Source organism: Nomascus leucogenys, chromosome 17, assembly GCF_006542625.1.
Source record: "Nomascus leucogenys isolate Asia chromosome 17, Asia_NLE_v1, whole genome shotgun sequence".
Lineage (NCBI taxonomy): Eukaryota > Metazoa > Chordata > Mammalia > Primates > Hylobatidae > Nomascus > Nomascus leucogenys.
The window spans coordinates 74,696,813-74,718,308 of record NC_044397.1 but is presented as its reverse complement, the minus strand read 5'-3'; the positions used below and the strand labels follow the sequence as shown (position 1 = coordinate 74,718,308).

The 21,496-nt window shown below is 46.3% G+C and overlaps 1 protein-coding gene across 2 annotated transcripts in view; it reads right to left on the bottom strand.

Moving 5' to 3' along the window:
* Window positions 1-17,188, bottom strand: part of NOD1 (nucleotide binding oligomerization domain containing 1) — a 49,248-nt gene extending 32,060 nt beyond the window's left edge. The window contains exon 1 of one of the 2 annotated variants that reach the window (XM_030796509.1): window positions 16,928-17,188. The gene's annotated coding sequence lies outside the window, so the exon portion shown is untranslated. The remainder of the gene's footprint in view (window positions 1-16,927) is intronic. The other variant, XM_003270480.4, reaches the window with a different exon arrangement.
* Window positions 17,189-21,496: the final 4,308 nt, after the last annotated feature.

Sequence of the window (21,496 nt, the reverse complement as noted above, 5' to 3'; positions counted from 1 at the left end):
AGTGGCACAATCTTGGCTCACTGCAAGCTCCGCCTCCCAGGTTCACGCCATTCTCCTGCCTCAGCCTCCCAAGTAGCTGGGACTACAGGCTCCCACCACCACGCCCGGCTAATTTTTTGTATTTTTAGTAGGGACGGGGTTTCACCATGTTAGCCAGGATAGTCTTGATCTCCTGACCTCCTGATCCACCCACCTCGGCCTCCCAAAGTGCTGGGATTACAGGCGTGAGCCACCGCACCCAGCCAGGAATGATCTCAATTGGCTTTTCAGATCAGTTTCATCGGCAACTCAGTGAGACAGAGGTTAAAGACGTGAGGTCACTGAAAATTCTGCAAACTCAGGAAGAAAATACATACTGGACCTACTGGTTTATACTCAATGTAAAATTCCCTTCACTGCTGCAAACAATTTTGCAGCTTTGCATCCTTGCAAAGATCAGAGAGTAAGATACAAAAATGCTGTGATGTTTGGTGAGTCAGGACTCTCCTATACCACTGGTGGACATGTAAATCTGTGGAAGTCTCTGGAAAGTCCTTTGACACAGCATGTGTCAACACTCTGAAAACTTTCTATTTAGTAACTTCCCCTTCTAGAAACCCGCCTTTTGAAAAGAATCAGGGGTTCTGACAGGTTTTTTTTGCTGTTTTTTCTTTTTAAACAAGGGACTTCCAGTCCTGGCTATAATAGAATAACTTGTGGCTCACACAGAGGACAACTGCTGGTGAATGGATTGACAAAGTATAGCATATTCATAGAGTAGAACACAATTCAACAATAAATGCCAATGAAACAAGAATACATCATGAATGAGTGTCACAGATACTACGCTGAGTGAGAGAAGCCAGACTCAAAAGAGTACATAGGGCTGGGTGCAGTGGCTCACGCTTGTAATCCTAGCACTTCAGGAGGCCAAGGCAGGTGGATCACTTGCGGCCAGGAGTTCGAGACCAGCTGACCAACATTGTGAAACCCTGTCTCCACGAAAAATACAAAAATTAGCAGGGCCTGGTGGCACACACCTGTAATCCCAGCTACTAGGGAGGCTGAGGCAGGAGAATTGATTGAATCCGGGAGGCGGAGGTTGCAGTGAGCCAAGATCGTGCCATTGCACTCCAGCCTGGGTGACAGAGTGAGACTCCATCTCAAAAAAAAATATTTCATGCATATAATTCTGAAAATCTAATCTAGAAATCAGATCAATGGTTTCCTGAGGGAGGGGGCAGATGGGAGTGGGGGAGAAATTGACCGCAAAGAGGAATAAGGGAAATTTCTGGGGAGACAGAAATGTTGTGTCTTGATTGCATGCTTGCTCTTTCCCTTGTATACAGTCACATATGTGTGTCTGTGTATATATGAATATACATATAGATACATATGACTTGTCAAAAGTCAGCAACCCATATGCTTGAAATCTGTGAATGTTATTGTATGAAATTACACTTCCATGAAATTGATTTTCTTTTAAGGAAAGGCAAAATAAAGTTTTTCCAGGTAAAAACTGAGACTTTGTTGCTACCGTATCTGCACTAAAATAAACACTAAATAGAGTTTTTCAGGTAGAAAAAAAATGATCCCAAGACAAAAACAAAAATGATGAGCTACAGGAAGTATTAATAAGCTGGGTAACAGAAATGGGTACTAACCGAACTATATTATATTAATATCTTGTGAGGTCATCAGGACCCATCAGGAAATGATTGACCTAGAAAGGAGTCTCACCTTCTGGAGAGCAACCAGGACTCTGTCCCTGAATCATGGGGTGGCCCCAGAGAAACCACAGATACACACACACTCAGTGTCACTTTCACCCCAGGCTCAGAGTCACTTTCACCCCAGGCTTGTTTCTTTCCTTGCCCTGTCCCAGGGGACCCTGAGCAGAGATGTGCATTTCTTATAACTGAGATGCTAAGATTTAAAAAAAAAATTTTATAAAGATGTCCTCCACATGTTCCTTTCTATGTTTTAATAACTTTTTCTGTAAGTATAAAACAATACCTGCTCACTGTAGAAAACTTGGGAAATGCAAAAAAAAATTTAGAGGAATAAATTAAGTTCCCTATTATCCACATGCAATAACCACTATTCTCATTTTGGAGCACTTCCTTTCAGCTTTTCTCTGCGTGTGTTTGCGCCTACACTGACTTTTTGCATGTTTGGCATCACACCATGTTTTTGTTTTACTCTTACCATTATCTTGTGTTTCTTTGTAACTGCCAAGGCCCTCTTTGGAGCTGCAGAAGCTGGCTTCTGGATGACTTGCTTCTAGAAAGCAGAATGCTTTGCTTTCCCTGGTTTTTCTTTTATAAAGAAGGGTAAGAACTCACCCGCCACTCTGCTGCTTTAAAGCTCTGCATCTGAGAAATTCCACGTGCCAAAGAGAGGCTCAAAGATAATGGCAAATGTTCTCCCTCTCCTCGGCCCGGCCATGCCTGCCTGAACTGCTACAGCAAACCTGGACACCTTGCCCAGCAGCCTCTGCCAGCTGCGAGGCATATGACAGTGCTCTACCATCAACGTGACCCATGGGATAGCTGCGAGGGGGTGGGCAGGGGCAGAGAGTGGTGGGACAACTCCATGAGGTTGCAGCCTTGTTCATTCCTTCTACAGAGATCCACTGAGCACTTCCTCATGTCCGGCCCTGCACTGTGCAAGGGCCCCAGCAGGGCCTAGTCTGATAATAGCTAACACCAAGTGTTTTACTAGGGGCATCAGCATGGATGTTAAGGCTTTATATACATGGTGAGAGGCAGGACAACATAAGGGGTGAAATCTGTGGTGTCTGGGATCTCTAGAGACAGCAGTGTTCAAATTCTGACTCATGAGCAAATTAGAGGGAAGTTCCTGCTAAATGGACCGTGTTTGCCGGTGATTTTAGGCTGTGGGGAACAGGGGCACTCTCAGGTTATGTCTGTTCATGGGGCTTTATTATAAGATCACTCATTATAAGGATCATCACTCGTTAGCAAGTTAGCCATCCTTTCTGTGCCGTGATTGCCTCAAGGTAAGAGTTCCTACCTCAAAATGTTGCTGTAAAGATTAAGTGAGTTAATACGCACAAAATGCCTAGGCTGGGGGTGGCACTCAGTAATGAGCGAATCATTTACTAATTTCTATTATCTCAATCCTTGCAACAACCCTAGGTGGCAGGGGTCATTGTTACCACCAATTTCCACATGAGGAAACCAAGGCACACAGAGGTCAAGTAGCTCCCTGCCCTCACAGAGTTTACAACTGGGCAGGACAGACAGACACAGAACAAGGAATCACAAGTATGGTGAATGTGTGGAAGAAGCAATGAGCAGAGAGAGATGGGGGTTGCCGTGGCTCTCAAGGGCTTCCTTGGGCTCCAACCAGCACGATCGCAGAGGTGTCTGCTCCACTGCAGCCCTCTGTAATGGCAGGTGACAGGGAGACCCAGTTAGAGCTCCTCTCTCCACGAGTTTGAATTTGAGACATTTAGAGAGATGCTGAGTCCCCAAAACCCACAGTACTTGTGGGTTTGGCTGCCCACAGCTGAGGCCACCAGCCACGGCTTCCCTTATTTTGTGTATCTTTATAATAAACCCCCAAGAACATAGAGCGCTTCAGTGTGCCCCTGTTCTCTGCAGCCTAAAAAACACTAGCAAACATGATCCATTTAGCAGGAGCTTCATGCTGTGCAGAATCACCCAGCAGAGGTTTCCCTGCTCCGTTGTGACTATGAGTGCCATCCTCCCAGCATGAGCAGACAAGACTGGACTCCATCCCAACTGATGGGGCCAGATCAAGAACAGAAACCTCAAGAAAGTCATTTCCCATCATCCACACTGGCCTCATGATTTCACTCTTTTTTCAGGCACCCAATTGTTGGGAATCATTATTCACTCTTTTTTTTTCCATGTTTATATTTCAAAATAAATAACACAGCTTTCCACAAATTGGTGTTGCAACAGTAGCAGCTAAGATTCCTAACAGATCTAAGCCCTGTTATAAAACATTCTTTGGCAATGTAGCAGATGCTATCTTAGAGTTACAACCCAGTGTTTTTCAACAGTGAGCTCTGTGTAGTCAGGCCATTCTGTAAGTTTTTCTACTGTGATACTTGCTATATAGGTTGGAAACAAACACAAGCATAAGCAAAACCAAGGCCAGCTTCGCTGGCACCCAGGTCATATGGAACCTGGCTCAGTGCCATGCCATCTGCCTCTGCTCCTGTCCTGACCCTCCCTCCTCAAGCTCTGACCACTTCTTGAAGTGAGTTCCCAAACAGCTCTGCTCTCTGCAACCTTGGCAGCCACAGGAAAAGGCCAGTGATTTTATGAACACAGAAAGGATTGGCTTCTAGGATATAACTTTATGGGTCATAGGAGAGTTTTCAAAGACTTTCCCACCCCTTCCTTGAAAACCAACACAGTGGTAGAAGTATTCTGTTCATCAAACAGTTCAGGTTCTTCTCCTAGACACTTGGTAGGGTTACACTTCACTACCCCCTTGAAGTTACAGGCTTTAACTCATGAAACATAAGCAGAAGTGGAATGCGTTGCTTTGGGTAGGAGGCTTTTAGGCATCACTGCATAATTTATCAATGTGCAATTTTTTTTTTTTTTGCTTCTGGCACTATGATTAGCACAAGATGGGGGCAGCTGCATTAGCTCAGGCCCACAAATAACCACAATGAGTAGCTCTTGCCAACTCACAAAGGACATAAGATATGAGGAAGAAATCAACCTTGATTGTTTGATAGCCAGGCATGGTGGTGCACGCCTACTGTCCTAATGACTCAGGAGGCCAAGGCAGGAGGATTACTTGAGCCCAGGAGTTCAGAGTTTGAGGCTACCGTGAGCTATGATCACACCACTGTACTCCAGCCTGGGTGACCAGTGAGACCCCTGTTTCTTAAAAAATAAACAAAACAAAAAACCTTGGTTGTCTGAGCCCACTACATTAAAGGACCCCTCTTAGCACAGAAAAGTCACTACAACCTTTTTCAGATACTATAACTATTTATGGAATTAAGATTTAAGATATAACACCATTCCCTGTCTACCTCAGACTTAGAAGTAATCTATACAGGGAGATACTATTTACTAGGAAGAAAAATAGGCAGAACATGCACCTTCTTTATTTGTCCTGAGGTTCCATCATTCACCTTCTCCCAACTTGTGTTGGGTCCCTGGTCCTGCCACCCCACTCCACCCCTCACTTGGCCCCACAAAACCACATCCATCATTTCTGTTAGAATTACTGCGTGGGTACCCTTAAAAGCCAAGCCGACCAGTGATGAAAAAGAACATGGTGGAGCTATATGTACTGACATAGAGCCTTAAGATATCCTGCCACTTGAAAAACGTAAGTTGCAGAAAGAAATATAGAGCATAATAACATTTATATGGCTTGCCCACATCCCCTGCCCTCCAAATACACAAAGCACTCCACATTTTCTATACGCATACGTCCGTGAATGTAAATGCAAAGAAAACTACCTGTGAGAAGACACACGGTGTGAGAATAAAAATTACTTCTGGAAAGGGAGAGGACACCAGGAGTAGGGTAGTACTTTTATTCGTAATGTGTGTTTTTTTTTTTATAAGAAGGCTATACACTTGCATGATTAAAATATTTTAGGGCCTTTTCCTCATTAGGGTATCTCAGGACATCTTGAGGCAGGCCAGCACAACATTCTCAGCGACTGCCTTGTTTTGAGGAACTATGACTTTCAACTCAAAGGGCCCACCTGCCCTAGAGAGAAAATGCTTGGTCTTCATTAAACTAAACGATGGTTCATTAAGACCAAACAAACTCAGATGAGATGTTAAGACTTTCTGTGCACCTGTAAATCAATAAAAAGCTCTTCCTGTTTTGCGAAAGTATCACAGTAAATCTGATGGGATCGTGGGTGGGAACAGTTTTTTTGTTGTTGTTGTTATTTTTGTTTGTTTGTTTTGAGACAGCGTTTCGCTCTTGTCGCCCAGGCTGGAGTGCAATGGCGCGATCTCAGCTCACTGCAACCTCCGCCTCATGGGTTCAAGTGATTCTCCTGCCTCAGCCTCCTGTGTAGCTAGGATTACAGGCACCTGCCACCACGCCCAGCTAATTTTTGTATTTTTAGTAGAGACGGGGTTTCACCATGTTGGCCAGGCTGGTCTTGAACTCCTGACCTCAGGTGATCCACCTGCCTCGACCTCCCAAAGTGCTAGGATTACAGGAGTGAGCCACCGCGCCCGGCCTATATTTTGTTTTAAATTTAGTAGAAGGCCATCAACTTAGGGTATTACCATTAAGCCTAGTTAGATATAAGGAATATAAAGTGAAAAATAATCGGTCCCCACAAAAATAGTACAGAGCAAAAGTCAACAATACTGGCTTTCAAGTGGATTTTTAAAATCCCAGAGCCACAAGAAATACCATATTGAAGAAATGCTCAATGATTGCCAAACGTTTCATTTCCTTTGTCTTGTATTTCCTCTTTTTTTCATATAACACATACCTCTGAACACTTTCAAACATTAGCGATTGCGCCACTGCACTCCAGCCTGGGCGACAGAGCGGGACTCCGTCTCAAAAAAAAAAAAAAAAAAAAAAACCTTAGCAGCTCAACTGTCTTCTGGAACATTCTGACACCGAGTGATGTTTTAATTTTGATTTCTCAGCAGCAAATGGAGGATGTCAAAGGGGCCTCACATTTTCCCACCCACTATCAGTTCCCCAACCCAAATGTTTATTATTCCAAGGAAACTAGTTCAGATTCTTTTTCCCTTTCTGTTAAAAACACATCCTATCACTAAAGTTTAACCAGAAAATGCCATCTCTGGTAAAGTCACAAGCTGCCATACACAATATGGGCTTCTAAGACATTCTGCCCACCACCATCCTGGACAATAGGAATAGATAACTGATATTCATTTATTGAATGAACTAAGTTAAAGCCATCATTCCCTGCCTACCTCATGTAGGTACCTGCCTACCTCAGAGGTGATATAACCCAGATTGCAAATGTCAATCAGGGTGGGCTCCACCAACCCCCAGCATAACTCGCACACATATATCCATGAATGGGGACCACATTTGAATTCTCCTTTAGGAAATGACTACTCTTGAATATGATTCATTTTGGTGAATTTAATCCACAGGCTCCACAGTTTTACAAGTAAAAAAGATAATTATACTCTAGTTGTTGACATGCACTGCTTGGATATTCAGGGTTGTGGTGATGACGTGAACAACAGACTTCTTCACTCTGCAAGTTACCCAACAGCAAGCTGGGCGGATGAAGCCATGCCAACAGCATCTGGCAGGAGCCAGCACCAAGCACATTTTACACAGCTTCGACAGAGCTGCACAGAGAAGACATATGCTTGGTCAGCTCAAATGGGGTCCTACTTTTCCTGCTGCATGATCCACAACGATCTGTGTTTTGTTGTTGTCTATTTTTCTTGCTTGGTTTACAATTTCTTAAGGAACTTAACCTGGAAAAGAAGCCCGGTCATGTGTGCCTCTGCCATACCAGAACACTATAGACAGCCGACTCTGGAGAAAATTTAGCAGATGGATGAAGCTACAATTATTATTGGAAGCTTTTTAACTCCATTGACACTCACTGACTTTAAGTATCTGAAAGCACTTAATCCCTCAGAATTTGAAAGCAGATGGAATTCAGTCCCTCTCGGTATCTCCTTTCTCGCTTCAGGCTTCCTTTCCCTCCCTACTCCCTCTTCCCTTCCTCTAGCTCCCTTCTGTCTCTCATACAAAGTACCTTATAGCGTGAGCTCCAGACACACAGACACTGCCATCCTGCCTACAAAGAAAGGAATGCAGACACAGCCAACGTCAGCATTCGGGGTGGGACCACAGTGGAATGCATACGTCCTTTCACAGCTGCCAGGGCCTTCTGGGAAGTCCAATGCCTGCCCCCACATCTCTCAGAGCCAAACATCTTCTTCTGGTCAGGAAACCCTGTTCAGAGTGCACAGAGAGCCAGCTCCTCCCCTCTCTGCTGAAATCCTGGGCTCCTGAGGTCAAACAGAATGTTGTCCAAGCCACCGATTTTAGACGTGAGAAAACGGAGGCCCTGGGCAGGGCCCTGGACTTGTCTGGATCAATCAAAACTAGCATCCAAGTCTCCTGGCCCCGAGATAGTTGCTTCTTTTGTCTACTTCTGGCCAGAGTAGCCTCCTCAGTACCAAACATTTCCTCCATTCCCTCCAGTGGGGATGTCACCTGTCAGAATGGGAAAAGGGTAGGGTTCCCACCTTACTCTGTTTCTCCCCTAAGCCCATCTCTCCCTGCTGGGAAGGCCCATGGTATTCTATCCCCGCCTCTCTCAGAGAGTGTGGAACTTTGTGTCCTAAGTTGATTATTTTCCTTTCACATTGGTTGGTGTGGCAGTGAAGGGCACAGACTCTAAAGCCAGGCTATCTGGTTCCAATCACTAGCTATGTGACTTGGACAAATAATGCTCTCTTCTGTGCTTCTGTTTTCTTCTCTGTAAGTACAGATAATAACTGCACCTACCCCATGCAGGGATCTCTGTGAGCATGCAATGAGTTAATACACGTACATACGGTATTTAGAACAGCACTGGTCACATAGTAAGCACTGGCCGTGACCTACAAGAGGGCAGCCTAGGCCAGCATTTCCATCTGTCATCTTCAAGGCCAGCACTGACGACAAGGGAGGGCGTCCATCTGGTGAGTCACCGTATCTCCAGCACATAGAGGGTGCTCGATAGGAACCGTCGAATGAATGAATCTGGCCCGGTGCACTGTGTATAGCAGGTGCTTCATCATGTCCACTGATACGTGGATTTCCATAATTCACAGGCTCACTTAGGAAATGTCACTTACCAAGTTTATTGGTGAATAAATTCAATTTTCCATCACCAATATTTTCTATTGCTCTAAGGCATTTATCTTCGCTGCTGTCTTTAAAAGGTTAACCAGAGCCCAGCTGTCAATGTCAAAAGCATCACCTGTGCGACCACTTGGTACTTAATCACCTACTGCTTGACACTTTCTTGGTTTTAACCAGGCTTTGAAAAACAAAGTTCCCAAAACACTGCACTTGATATTCATCTCTGAGGGGCCAGTGAATAAAAATATCTTAATGAAGAAAGCCAACAGAAAACAACGGCGCCTTGAAGTGAAAACCGGTTTCCTGGAACTCCACTCTGTGAGAGGGCTGAAGTGTTTATGCAGAGGAAAGTGACACAGAAGTGGCCGATCTGGAAGCTGGAGGACATCTGGATATGGCATTTAGGGCTGACACAGAAAGTGTCTGGGGCTTATCAAATGAAAAGCACTCCACAAGAACAAAATATATTAGTCACCACCAAAGTGGGAGTTGAAACCGGGCCCACAGCAAATAAACACTCTGCTGATCGCTGGCCAAAATGCTTAGCTGAAGACTTTTATTAACCCCATTGAACATGTATACAGAGTCAGCAAGCATCTAGGACACAAACCTGTCACAGAGCTAAGTGGGAGAGACACAAACCTGTCACAGAGCTAAGTGGGAGAGTACCCAGGGATTTATGTGTGGTGACTCTGAGTGGCATTAAGAGGCTGAGAAGATGACAGAGCCATAACCCCTAAAGCATCTGCCCCAGACACTGCACCCCCTGGGCCAGGACTGCTCTCTTCCCTCACTAAGTGAGGTCCCATGTTAAGCAGAAGGCCCACCCAACCAGCCGAGATACACCTGGCCTGCAACACATCTGGCACTGCAACCTCATGACCGCTTCACAGCAAGGAAGGAGAAACAGGGTCAGTGCAGATGCCTGGAAGCAGCCAGCACGCAGTGCTAAGGATGTGGGCCCCACACAGTGGAGGCTTTTCCTGTGACCTGAAAGCTCCCAATAAAAAATTTCTTTTTTCGAAACCATGGGCCTCCCAAGTGCACGCAAATGATGAATTCAGATTTTCAAAGGTGAACAAAGCCAGGAAGGCACCCCCTTCGGGACTTCTGGGCAAGAGCTAGGAGGACCAGAACAGACTAGCACGAAAAACTGACAGCCCTTCCCATAGCCAGGGGGCCCTGACATTTTGTGCCTGCAGATTCTGACCCCTTGACCCGTACATGCCCAACCTCCCTCCACTCTTCGGGGTCTTTTGTTCCTGTTTCCAAAGAGCCAAGAAGGACTGGACTCCACCCTAGTCCATCCACTGAAGCTCCTGATGAAGGACGCTGGGTGCCTAGGAGGCCCACACCCATTTACACTCATCTGTCCCAGAAAACTACAGAGCATGTGCTGTGGGCTGGGCAGACCCGGCTCCAAATCCTGCTTCTGCCTTCTTTCACTTTGTTTTGAGCCTCAGTTCCCTCATCTGGAGATTGAAAACCAGACACTCCAGAATTGTTTCACACATTAAGACAAGGTTTATATAGCTGAAGAAGTAGAGATTGTTCATTATCTGAATAAATAGAAGTGGCTAATGATCTTTCTCTTGTATATTATGAATGACAGGAAAAAGTCAGGGGGGGAAATTCCTCCAAAGCTTCCCTCTGCACTTTAGAATAAAATCCCAAATCCTTACCCAGCCCAGGAGGCCCTACTTGGCCTGAGTATGTCTCATTATTTAGCTCTGTACCCTCCTGGGCTTGGGCCTTACCACACCAGCCAGTCAACACACCCACATCCCTCCCATTCACCTCTGGGTCTTTGAACCCACTGTTCCATGCATCCAGCATGATTTCACTCTTGTTTTCATCCCAAGTCCTAGTTGAAAAGGCTCATTCCTTGAGAGGCATCCCCAGACTCTCCTAATTCTAGTTCCGCTCTGATCTCCTGTCTCATGACATGCTGTTGTTTTCACTTAAAGCACTTTCCACAAGTTATAATTATGTATTTACCTGTGTGCTTACTGCCCTAACCTCCCACTTATGGACTGATGTTTATGTCCCTCCAAAGTTCCCATGGTGAGGGAGAACCCCCGATTTGATGGTGTTTACAGATGGGGCTGTTGGGAGGTGAATAGGTTTAAATGAGGTTGTGGGGGTGGAGCCCCAGTGATGGGATTAGTGCCCTTATAGCAAGAGACACGAGAGACCTCTTTCACAAACCAGGAAGAGGGTCCTCACCAAACTCCCATGCTGGCAACCAGGTCTCACACTTCCAGCCTGCAGAAGTGTGAGAGATAAATGTTTGTTGCTTAAGCCCCCAAGTCTATGATAGTTTAGCAACCCAAGCTGACTAAGACATCCTCTCCACCCCGCAGCCTACAAATTCCATATGGCCAGAGGCTGGGTCTGTTTCATTCATTGCTGTAATCCAAGTACTTAGTAGACTCCTGGCACCAGCAAGATTTTCTGATAATATTTGTTGAATTAACATGTTCCAGAATTGAAGCCCCAAAGTGCCAGAAGGAACCAAGAGCTACAAATAGCTTTCTAACAGCCTTCCACACCAGGGTGGGAGGCCAGCAGAGCACTTCACACCCACAGAACGCCAGAAAAACAATTACTACCTCATTATCAGGAATGCTAAAGCAGCCACACCTCACTCAACTGAGAATTTGCCTTTCTGGGCCCCCAAATTCCACTGACCCAGACCTCAGGGAAGATTGACGAACTCAAGAAGAGGCCAAAGCCACTGGGGTAAAAGAGAGGGAGGATGAGTAAGGAATGTCAAAAAAGGTGGTGTACTTAGAACAGACCACTGCACCTTCGATGTAATATTATTTTCAATACTGTTGCTGTCCACCTGAGTCTCAACCTGGGATCTCCTAGGCCTGGTTTCTGTCTTCCAAACACCCCCGACATCTGTCTGGGTGAAGGCATGTTTTATTACACACAGGCTAACAATCTCAGTGCATCAAGATGACATTTATCTCAAAACTAACATTGCAACCCACTCTAAAAATGTTAGTCAATATCGGTATCAGATTTTTTTTTTTTCAGTTGATATTAACCAGCCTAAGCAATGGATGGGTTTAATGTTATCTGGAAGTGGGAGGAGGTGACAGGACGAGTGAGCCGCCACTTTCACTTCCTAAGTAAGCTGCTTTTTGGAAGCAGGGGCTCTGTTTCCAGAAATATGGCCCTACACAGAGCATAGGCACATCTGACTGTTAATGGCAGGAGGTGGGCTTCAGGAGGGAGGTAGAATAAGCAGGGGTGGGGGTACTCACTGAGCAGCTGGGGCGGTGGTTAAGAACAGAGACTCTGCTTCAAGTCCTGGGATAGACTTTGGGTTAGTTATTTAATCTTGTTGAGCCTCAGTCATCTCCTCTATAAAACAGGGGAAATGATAACCACTGCACAGGGTCGCTGGGAAGACAAAATGAGCTAAAAACAAACAACAAAAACCCTAAACTCTTAGACCAGTGTGGGACACAGGAAGTCTATGTAAATGCTATTCTTATTTAGGATCTACCAGATCAGGCCTGTCATCATTTCATTTAATCAAATCAAGCCTCAAAGCAATCTTTCCAGATAGGTAGAGTTAGCCCATTTTACAGATTCAAAAGCCGAGGCTCAAGAAGATTAAAAACCTTATCTGAAGTCACACAACTAGGAGAAGGAAAGACCAGCCCTGGAACCAAAGTAATTATCATAATCTTTATCATCATAATCATGACTTACTAGAAGGTGAGTGATATGCTAAGCACTTTACATGGATTAGCTCATCAAATACTGAAAACTACACAGCAAGGAAAGCATTATTGTAACTATTTTACAAAGGAGGACACAGAGTTGGAGTGGTTAAGTATGCTGACGAAGGTCACACAGTTAGTTAAGGCAGTGATCCCCAACCTTTCTGGCACGAGGAACTGGTTTCATGGAAGGCAATTTTTCCACAGACAGTGGGCAAGTGGGGGCACAGGGGAGATGGTTTCAGGATGAAATTGTTCCACCTCAGATCATCAGGCATTAGATTCTCATAAGGAATGTGAAGCCTAGACCCCTCGCGTGTGCAGTTCACCATAGGGTTCCCCTCGCATGAGAATCTGATGCCGCCGCTGATCTGACAGGAGGCAGAGCTCAGGCAGTAATGCTTGCTCACCGCTGCTCACCTCCTGCTGTGCGGCCCACTTCCTAACAGGCCACTGACTGGTACTGGTCCATGGCCTAGGGATGGGGGACCCCTGAATTAAGGAATAAAATAGGAACTGGATCCTGGTTCTGACTCCAAAACCCATTGTTTCTTCCACTTCAGCCCTGCATGTCTGGTATACGTTATAGACCCAACATCTCTATTTGAAATCATCAACATGCCTGTTTTCATATGAAGTATGAAACACTAGCTTTGTTAAATGGAGTCCAGGAATGACCCACTCACTGAAGGGGCCTGTGTTGTAAGGAGTTAGGATATCCCCTGCCAAAAAAGCCTAGCTTTCCCCCAGTTCCTTCCAAGAAGGTTTGGTTTTGAGGTCATAGGCAGCAATCTGGGCATGTGTTACAAGAAGCAGGGGAAGTTCTTACTCATTAGACTTTTAATCTTTTGGGAATTAGAAAAGGAATACTCTCCCAAGTAAACCATCATCTGCTCTCAGCTCTGCTACCATGTAAGGAGTTTCCTTAGCAATATGTGACTGCCAGGCTCAGTTGCATGTGGCTCTGAAAATATCTACCAAGTGACTACATTCTCCCAATTCTGACCCTAACCTGTATGGTGGCAATGACAGAACAGAAGGCCAAGGGACATCAACTTTCTGAAACAAATGTAATCAAGGTGAATGTTCATGTTTTATTAAAATCTTAATCTGCCAAAACCTGGCACTAATCTGGTGCTCACTTTGCAATTATCTGGGCGCTTACTACAGTGCTCTATAATTTAGAGGAAAAGGACACTTCAGTAAAACAAATTCTAAAGTGGCAGTTTACTGGAGAGTAACTTTTAATTTCCATGCAGTATAATATAAAATTGCCTTGTTGGCTCTAAGGACGTGCATCCCTCATCAGGGAACTCTGCCCCATTAGAGGACCAAGGTAAGATCCCTTCACAGTGGCATTATCCCCGGTTGGCTCAATGGCTCCAGAGACAGGGAGGATGGCAAAGAGAAGGGCCGGTGGCATGCCTGCCTTAGCCAACTCTGCACAGGAATCTCTGCCCACAGTTTGGTCTGTGGCAGTTCCAGATAAAACACATGTTTAAATAAGAGTTCAAGCCAGGAAGTCTTGCTTGGATGAACTTTCTAGCATAGGTAAAAAACATCAGCTAACTGACATGCCGGTGACTACTCACCTCTCACCACAAGAGTCAAGTTTAGAAACAACACTTGCCCTCAACGAGTATTTGATGCGCTAAAGAGTTTTTCCAGAAACCAGGTCAGACCTTTTGGGTAAATCAAAGGAGGCCCTTTGTGTGACATGCAACTGACTGTCCCTAGAAGATAAAAGAAAATGAGACTTCTGAAAACTTGCAAAATACCTAGAGCCTCTGCATGACAAAAATTCAGCAAAGTACACATTTTAGCTTTTCTAATTTCTTCTTGCCTAAAAAAAATCCCCCCAATAATAAGAATGATAGAAGAAACTAGTAACTTAAACCTTAAATCCTACGTTCATATCTTAGATTTTGAACAAATATTGAATCCTTTTCTTTGAATAAGAGATAAGACTTTGATAGTCTTGTGTAAGCAAATATCAGTGATCACACATACACTAGAAAAACACTTGATCTTTATGCCTATATTACTTACTGTTTCTATTTCTGATGTCTAATCTAAACAGCACTGCTGTTAGGATCAAAGTGACCATCCATGATGCACAGAGCGTGTACCAGAGTAAAGTTCCAGCTGGGACGCAGGCATCAGCAATTGTAGAATTTGGGTTCTCCCTTCCTCAGATCCCTGGCTGTCCTTGGTCATTGAAGAAAGATTCACTGCCCCTAGGCCAAGAGTCAGGAACAAAATAGGAACACCAAGGGTATGGTCTGAGGATGTTGTCAGCAGGCAGCAACGTACATGTGTGTGCACGTACACTAATTCTGAGACGCTGTGCACAGCCCAGCTTTCTTGGAAAGCCATTTAAAAGATATATATGTGGCAACAGAGGGGAGGAAGTCTCAAGATTAGGAACAGCTTTTGTGTGTGTGTGTGTGTGTGTGTGTGTGTGAAAATATTCATTCCTATCACATGCAGTAAAACTGTATTCCAGAGCCATTAATACGCCCTGGGGGACTGAGGGGATTTGCAGCCTAAGATTCCAGACTTAAAGCCCGCTAAGGCCCTGAGCGGGGCAGCAGGGCAGGAGAAGGAATGGAGCGTTGAAAGGGACATTTTATAGACATTCTCCCTCATAGTGGCTGTACTAAGTAAACAATTAACGGGCACAAACTGCCACTCCAGTGTCTAATAACTACCCCTGCCAGAGCACCTGCCAGCGCCACCACCTTTCAGGTGTGTGATGCACATCATCTCGCTGAACTATGCTAGCCTCAAGAGAGAGTTGCTCTTTATTTTACAGGTGGGAAAACAGGGTTTTGGAGAGGTCAAGGAACTTGCCCAAAGTCACAGCATAGAAGTGACAGAATCCGAGTTTGGACCCAGATTTGATGGGTTCCAAAGCGTGAACTTATTTCTCCACTCCACAAAAATAAAACCTACTCTTCTTACAATCTTTGAAAGACCCCTCTTCTACCACACTGCTGTTTGTTTTAAACACAGCTTGCTTATCTGTCTGGCATATTCCGTAGAAGTCTGTACTTTGTCAATGCCTGGTTTGCCTGGATTTCAGCTATCTGGCCCCTGGCATCTACACCTGGGTGAGAACAGGGAATCCACTCCTCTCTAAGATGCATTGTGGAGTTACTCTTTTACTCTTCCCTGAAAGTGATAGTTCAATCTTCAACAGGGGCTTTGAGGGAGAACAAACTCGACCCTTTGGCAAGCACGACTTCAGGCTTCACCTCTTTTTTTTTTTTTTTTTTTTTTAACGGAGTTTCGCTCTTGTTGCCCAGGCTGGAGCGCAACAGCGCAATCTCGGCTCACTGCAACCTCTGCCTCCCAGGTTCAAGCAATTCTCCTGCTTCAGCCTCCCGAGTAGCTGGGATTACAGGCATGCGCCACCAGGCCCGGTTAATTTCTTTTTGTTTGTTTGTTTGTTTTTTAGTAGAGACAGTTTCACCATGTTGGGCCAGGCTGGTCTCGAACTCTCGACCTCAGGTGATCCGCCCGCCTTGGCCTCCCAAAGTGCTAGGATTACAGGCGTGAGCCACCGCGCCCGGCCCTGGCTTCACCCTTAAAGCAGAAAGGCCAGAAGTCATCAAGGCCATGGGTTTACTAGCTTCCCCAGACTTAATTTCAAACATCAACAACTGAAACGTTTCCTAGAATGCAGAGCCAATGAGACATCAACATCTGTCATTTCCTATGTTTTTCACAATGTGCCAAAGGAACTGCGCACATTGGAGGCTTTTTTGAATGCGATATTCGGGCGACCTTGCCAAGCATTGTCTCATTTCCTTACTTTGTGGAGCATGAAACCCAAGGGAAGTTCTCACCCTGTCTCCAGGACCAAGCAGGACACTGGGAGCTGCTGTCCCGTCTGCAGGCGGGACTCCATGAAGACCCCTGTCTGCCCTTCCAGCCTTTGGTCACAAACCCTCCAACGCTGGCTGCACACCGGAATCACTTGGGGAGCTTTTAAAAGATACACAGGCCTGGGTCTGACTCCGTGAGATTCTAATGGAATTGATCTAGGGTTCAGCCTGGACATCCGGATTTTAAAAGCTCCCCAGGTGGTTCTAAGCTGCTGGCACGATTGAGAACCCCTGCCTGCGACCACAGTGGGATAAACGATTCCGCTGACGATGAAGTTCATCCCTCTCAACTTTCGCTACATGCTTCAAACTCGCGGGTTTCTCCGCTTGGTTCCATCCAGAGCTCCTCCAGAGCCGCGCTGCGTTCCGCCCGCACGCAGATCCCGCCTCCCTGCGCCTCCTCGCTCGCAGCGCCCAGGACCCCAGAAAGCGTCTGCCCCGCGCGAATCCCCAGTCGCTGGGACTTACTTGGCCACCAGGTTTACAGACTTCGCAGCCGCTGAGAGCTAGAGAAGAGCCCGGAGAGCGCCGTGGTCCGGGGGCGCCGGGGCCGGGAAGCGGCGTGGCCCGGGAGGTCGCTGCTCCCGCAGTAGCGCGAGGGAGGGGCAGGACCTGGGCGGCCGCCTCGCGGGCCCGGAACGGGAACTGGCCGCGACTACAGCCGCAGCCGCGCCCCTCTGTCGGCGCGCCCAAGAGCCTGCCCGCTGCTGGGAGAGGCCGCGGTCGGGCAGGGGCGGTCAAGGCAGGGTCCCACGGTGCTGCCATTCGCCCAGGTCTGGCGCGGGGGGCGGCGAGAGAAGCTGCGCGCAGAGTGGCGCCCGGTGCGAGAGGGTGAGCCCCCGATGCCACCGCGCAGGGCCTAGTGGACAGGCCCAAGTTCGCCCAGAGGTGACACACTTGGGAATTTGTGGTGCCATCGTGCCAGGCCCCTCCTCCTAAAAGTGCCTACCCAGCGCCTGCAACCAGAGCCAACGCCTGGACATGATAGGGAAACTCTTGTTAAAACGCAACACCTGGTCCTGATGAAATGGAGCTGGGCGTAATCAAATTTTAATTACACTGCATACATTTCAATTTATACTTTTTTAAAAATCTAAGCTTTTCTTCCTATCCTTAAATTTGTTCTTGGCAGCGCACATTTTATGTTTTATGCATATGCTGTAATAATAAGTTGTAAAAGAGTTTTTAACATGCTAATAAATGTCCCCAATAAAATAGTTTTAAAACGTTTTGAATGGGGAACGTGTCCATAAGGGATATCATGCTACAGAAAGTTGTCACTTATTCACACTGAAGAAGTACATTCAATCATATAGCCACTAATGCTTGTGAGTATTAAAATTCCCATCAGAGGCTGCCCTCTGAGAAACAGAAAGTATGTTCTTAAATCAAAAGTGAAACTGCAAACTAAAGTTGATAGGATCAAATGTGCCAACTTGTAAGTGTCAGGCCTCTGAGCCCAAGCCTGCATGTATACATCCAGATGGCCTGAAGCAACTGAGGAATCACAAAGGTAGTGAAAATGGCTGGTTCCTGCCTTAACTGATGCCATTACCTTGTGAAATTCCTTCTCCTGGCTCAGAAGTTCCCCCACTGAGCACCTTGTAGACCCCCACTCCCCCCGGCCCCGCCCTTGCCCACCAGAGAACAACCCCCTTTGACTGGAATTTTCCACTACCCACACAAATCCTATGAAACTGCCCCACCCTTAACTCCCTTTGCTGACTCTTTTTTTGGACTCAGCCCACCTGCACCCAGGTGAAATAAATAGCTTTATTGCTCATGCAAAGCCTTTTGGTGGTCTTTTCCCACGGACACATGTGACATTTGGTGCCAAAGACCCGGGACAGGAGGACTCCTTCAGGAGACCAGTCCCCTGTCCTCACCCTCACTCCGTGAGGAGATCCACCTATGACCTCGGGTCCTCAGACCAAACAGCCCAAGGAACATCTCACCAATTTCGAGTCGGGTAAGCAGTCTTTTCACTGTCGTCTCCAGCCTCTCTCACTACCCTTCAATCTCCCTCTATTTCCAATTCCAGTTCTTTTTCCTCTCTAGTAGAGACAAAGGAGACATATTTTATCCATGGACCCAAAACTCCAGCTCCGGTCACGGACTCGGGAAGACAGTCTTCCCTTGGTGTTTAATCACTGCAGGGACACCTGCCTGATTATTCACCTATATTTCATTGGTGTCTGATCACCGCGGGATGCCTGCCTTGGTCATTCACCCACATTCCCTTGGTGGCAAGTCAATTGCCGGGTCGCCTGCTTTGGCTGCTCAGCCACATTGCAGCCCAGGGCTGCTCACCACCCCCCTTCTCCGTGTCTCTACTCTCTTTTCTCTGGGCTTGCCTCCTTCACTGTGGGCAACCTTCCACCCTCCATTCCCCCTTCTTCTCCCTTAGCCTGTGTTCTCAAGAACTTAAAACCTCTTCAACTCACACCTGACCTAAAACCTAAATGCCTTATTTTCTTCTGCAATACCGTTTGACCCCAATACAAACATAACAATGGTTCCAAATATCCAGAAAACAGCACTTTCAATTTCTCCATCCTACATGATCTAGATAATTCTTGTCATAAAATGGGGAAATAGTCTGAGGTGCCTGATGTCCAGGCATTCTTTTACATGTTGGTCCCTTCCTAATCTCTGCTCCCAATGTGACTCGTCCCAAATCTTCTTTCTCTCCTGTCTGTTCCTTCCGTCTCCAACCCAAGCTCTGAGTCCTGTGAATCCTCCTTTTCTATGGACCCATCTAACCTCTCCCCTCCTCCCAGGCTGCTCCTCGCCAGGCTGAGCCAGGTCCCAATTCTTCCTCAGCCTCCGCTCCGCCACCCTTAATCCTTCTATCACCTCCCCTCCTCACACCCTGTCCAGCTTACAGTTTTGTTCCGCAACCAGCCCTCCCCCACCTACCCAACAATTTCCTCAAGCTTAATGCTCCTTTTTCTTTATCCAACCTCTTCCAAATCAATTAGCATTTAGGCTTTTTTTCATCAAATATGAAAACACAGCCCAGTCCATGGCTTGTTTGGCAACAACCTTAGACACTTTACAGCCTAGACCCTGAAAGGTCAGAAGGCCTTCTTATTCTCAATATGCATTTTATCACCCAATCCACTCCTAACATTACATAAAGCTCCAAAAATTAGAATTCGGCCCTCAAACCCCACAAAAGGGATTAATCAACCTCACCTTCAAGGTGTACAATAATAGAAAGGAGGCAGCCAGACAGCAATGCATTTCTGAGTTACAATTACTTGCCTCTGCTGTAAGACAAAACCCAGCCACACCTCCAGCACACAAGAACATCAGAATGCCTAAGCCGCAGTGGTCAAGCATTCCTACAGGACCTCCTCCATCAGGATCTTGCTTCAAGTGCCAGGAATCTGGCCACTGGGCCAAGGAATGTGTGCAGCCTGGGATTCCTCCAAAGCTGTGTCCCATCTGTGCAGGACCCCACTGGAAATCGGACTGTCCAACTCGCCCGGTAGCCACTGCCAGAGCCCCTGGAACTCTGGCCCAAGGGTCTCTCACTGACTCCTTCACAAATCTTCTCGGACTGACGCTGCCCGATCACCTCAGAAGCCTCCTGGACCATCACAGATGCTTTGGGTAACTCTTACAGTGGAGGATAAGTCCGTCCCCTTCTTAATTAATATGGAGGCTACCCATTCCACATTACCTTCTTTACAAAGGCCTGTTTCCTTTGCCTCCATAAATGTTGTGGGTATTGACGGCCAGGCTTCTAAACCTCTTAAAACTTCCCAATTCTGGTGCCAACTTGGGCAACATTCTTTTATGCACTCCTGTTTAGTTATCCCCACCTGCCCAGTTCCCTTATTAGGTCGAGACATTTTAACTAAATTATCTGCTTCCCTGACTATTCCTAGGCTACAGCCACACCTCATTGCTGCCCTTTTTCCCAGTTCAAAACTTCCTTTGCATCCTCCTCTCGTATCACCCCACCTTAACCCGCAAGTATAAGACGCCTCTACTCCCTCCTTGGCAACTGATCACGCACCCCATACCATCCTATTAAAACCTAATCACCCTTACCCCGCTCAATGCCAATATCCCATCCCACAGCACACTTTAAAAGGATTAAAGCCTGTTATCACTCACCTGTTACAGCATGGCCTTTTAAATCCTAAAAACTCTCCTTAGAATTCCCCCATTTTACCTGTCCAAAAACCGGACAAGCCTTACAGGTTAGTTCAGGATCTGCACCTTATCAACCTAATTGTCTTGCCTATCCACCCCGTGGTGCCAAACCCATATACCCTCCTATCCTCAATACCTCCCTCCACAACCCCTCCATAACCCATTATTCTGTTCTGGATCTCAAACATGCTTTCTTTACTATTCCTTTGCACCCTTCATCCCAACCTCTCTTTGCTTTCACTTGGACTGATCCTGACATCCATCAGCCTCAGCAACTTACCTGGGCTGTACTGCCACAAGGTTTCACGGACAGCCCCCATTGCTTCAGTCAAGCCCAAATTTCTTCCTCATCCATTACCTATCTTGGCATAATTCTTCATGAAAAAACACGTGCTCTCTCTGCTGATCCTGACCGGCTAATCTCCCAAACCCCAGCCACTTCTGCAAAACAACAACTCCTTTCCTTCACAGGCATGGTTAGGTACTTCCGCCTTTGGATACCTAGTTTTACCATCCTGACTAAATCATTATATAAACTTACAAAAGGAAACCTAGCTGACCCCATTAATCCTAAATCCTTTCCCCACTCCTCTTTCCATTCCTTAAAAAACAGCCCTAAAAGCTGCTCCCACACTAGGTCTCCCTAACTCATCCCAACCCTTTTTTCATTACACGCAGCCGAAGTGCAGGGCTGTGCGGTCAGAATTCTTACATGAGAGCTGGGACTGTGCCCTGTAGCCTTTCTGTCCAAACAACTTAACCCTACTGTTTTAGGCTAGCCCCCATTATTCCTGATACCACACCTGACCCCCATGACTGTATCTCTCTGATCCACCTGGCATTCACTCTATTTCCCCATATTTCCTTCTT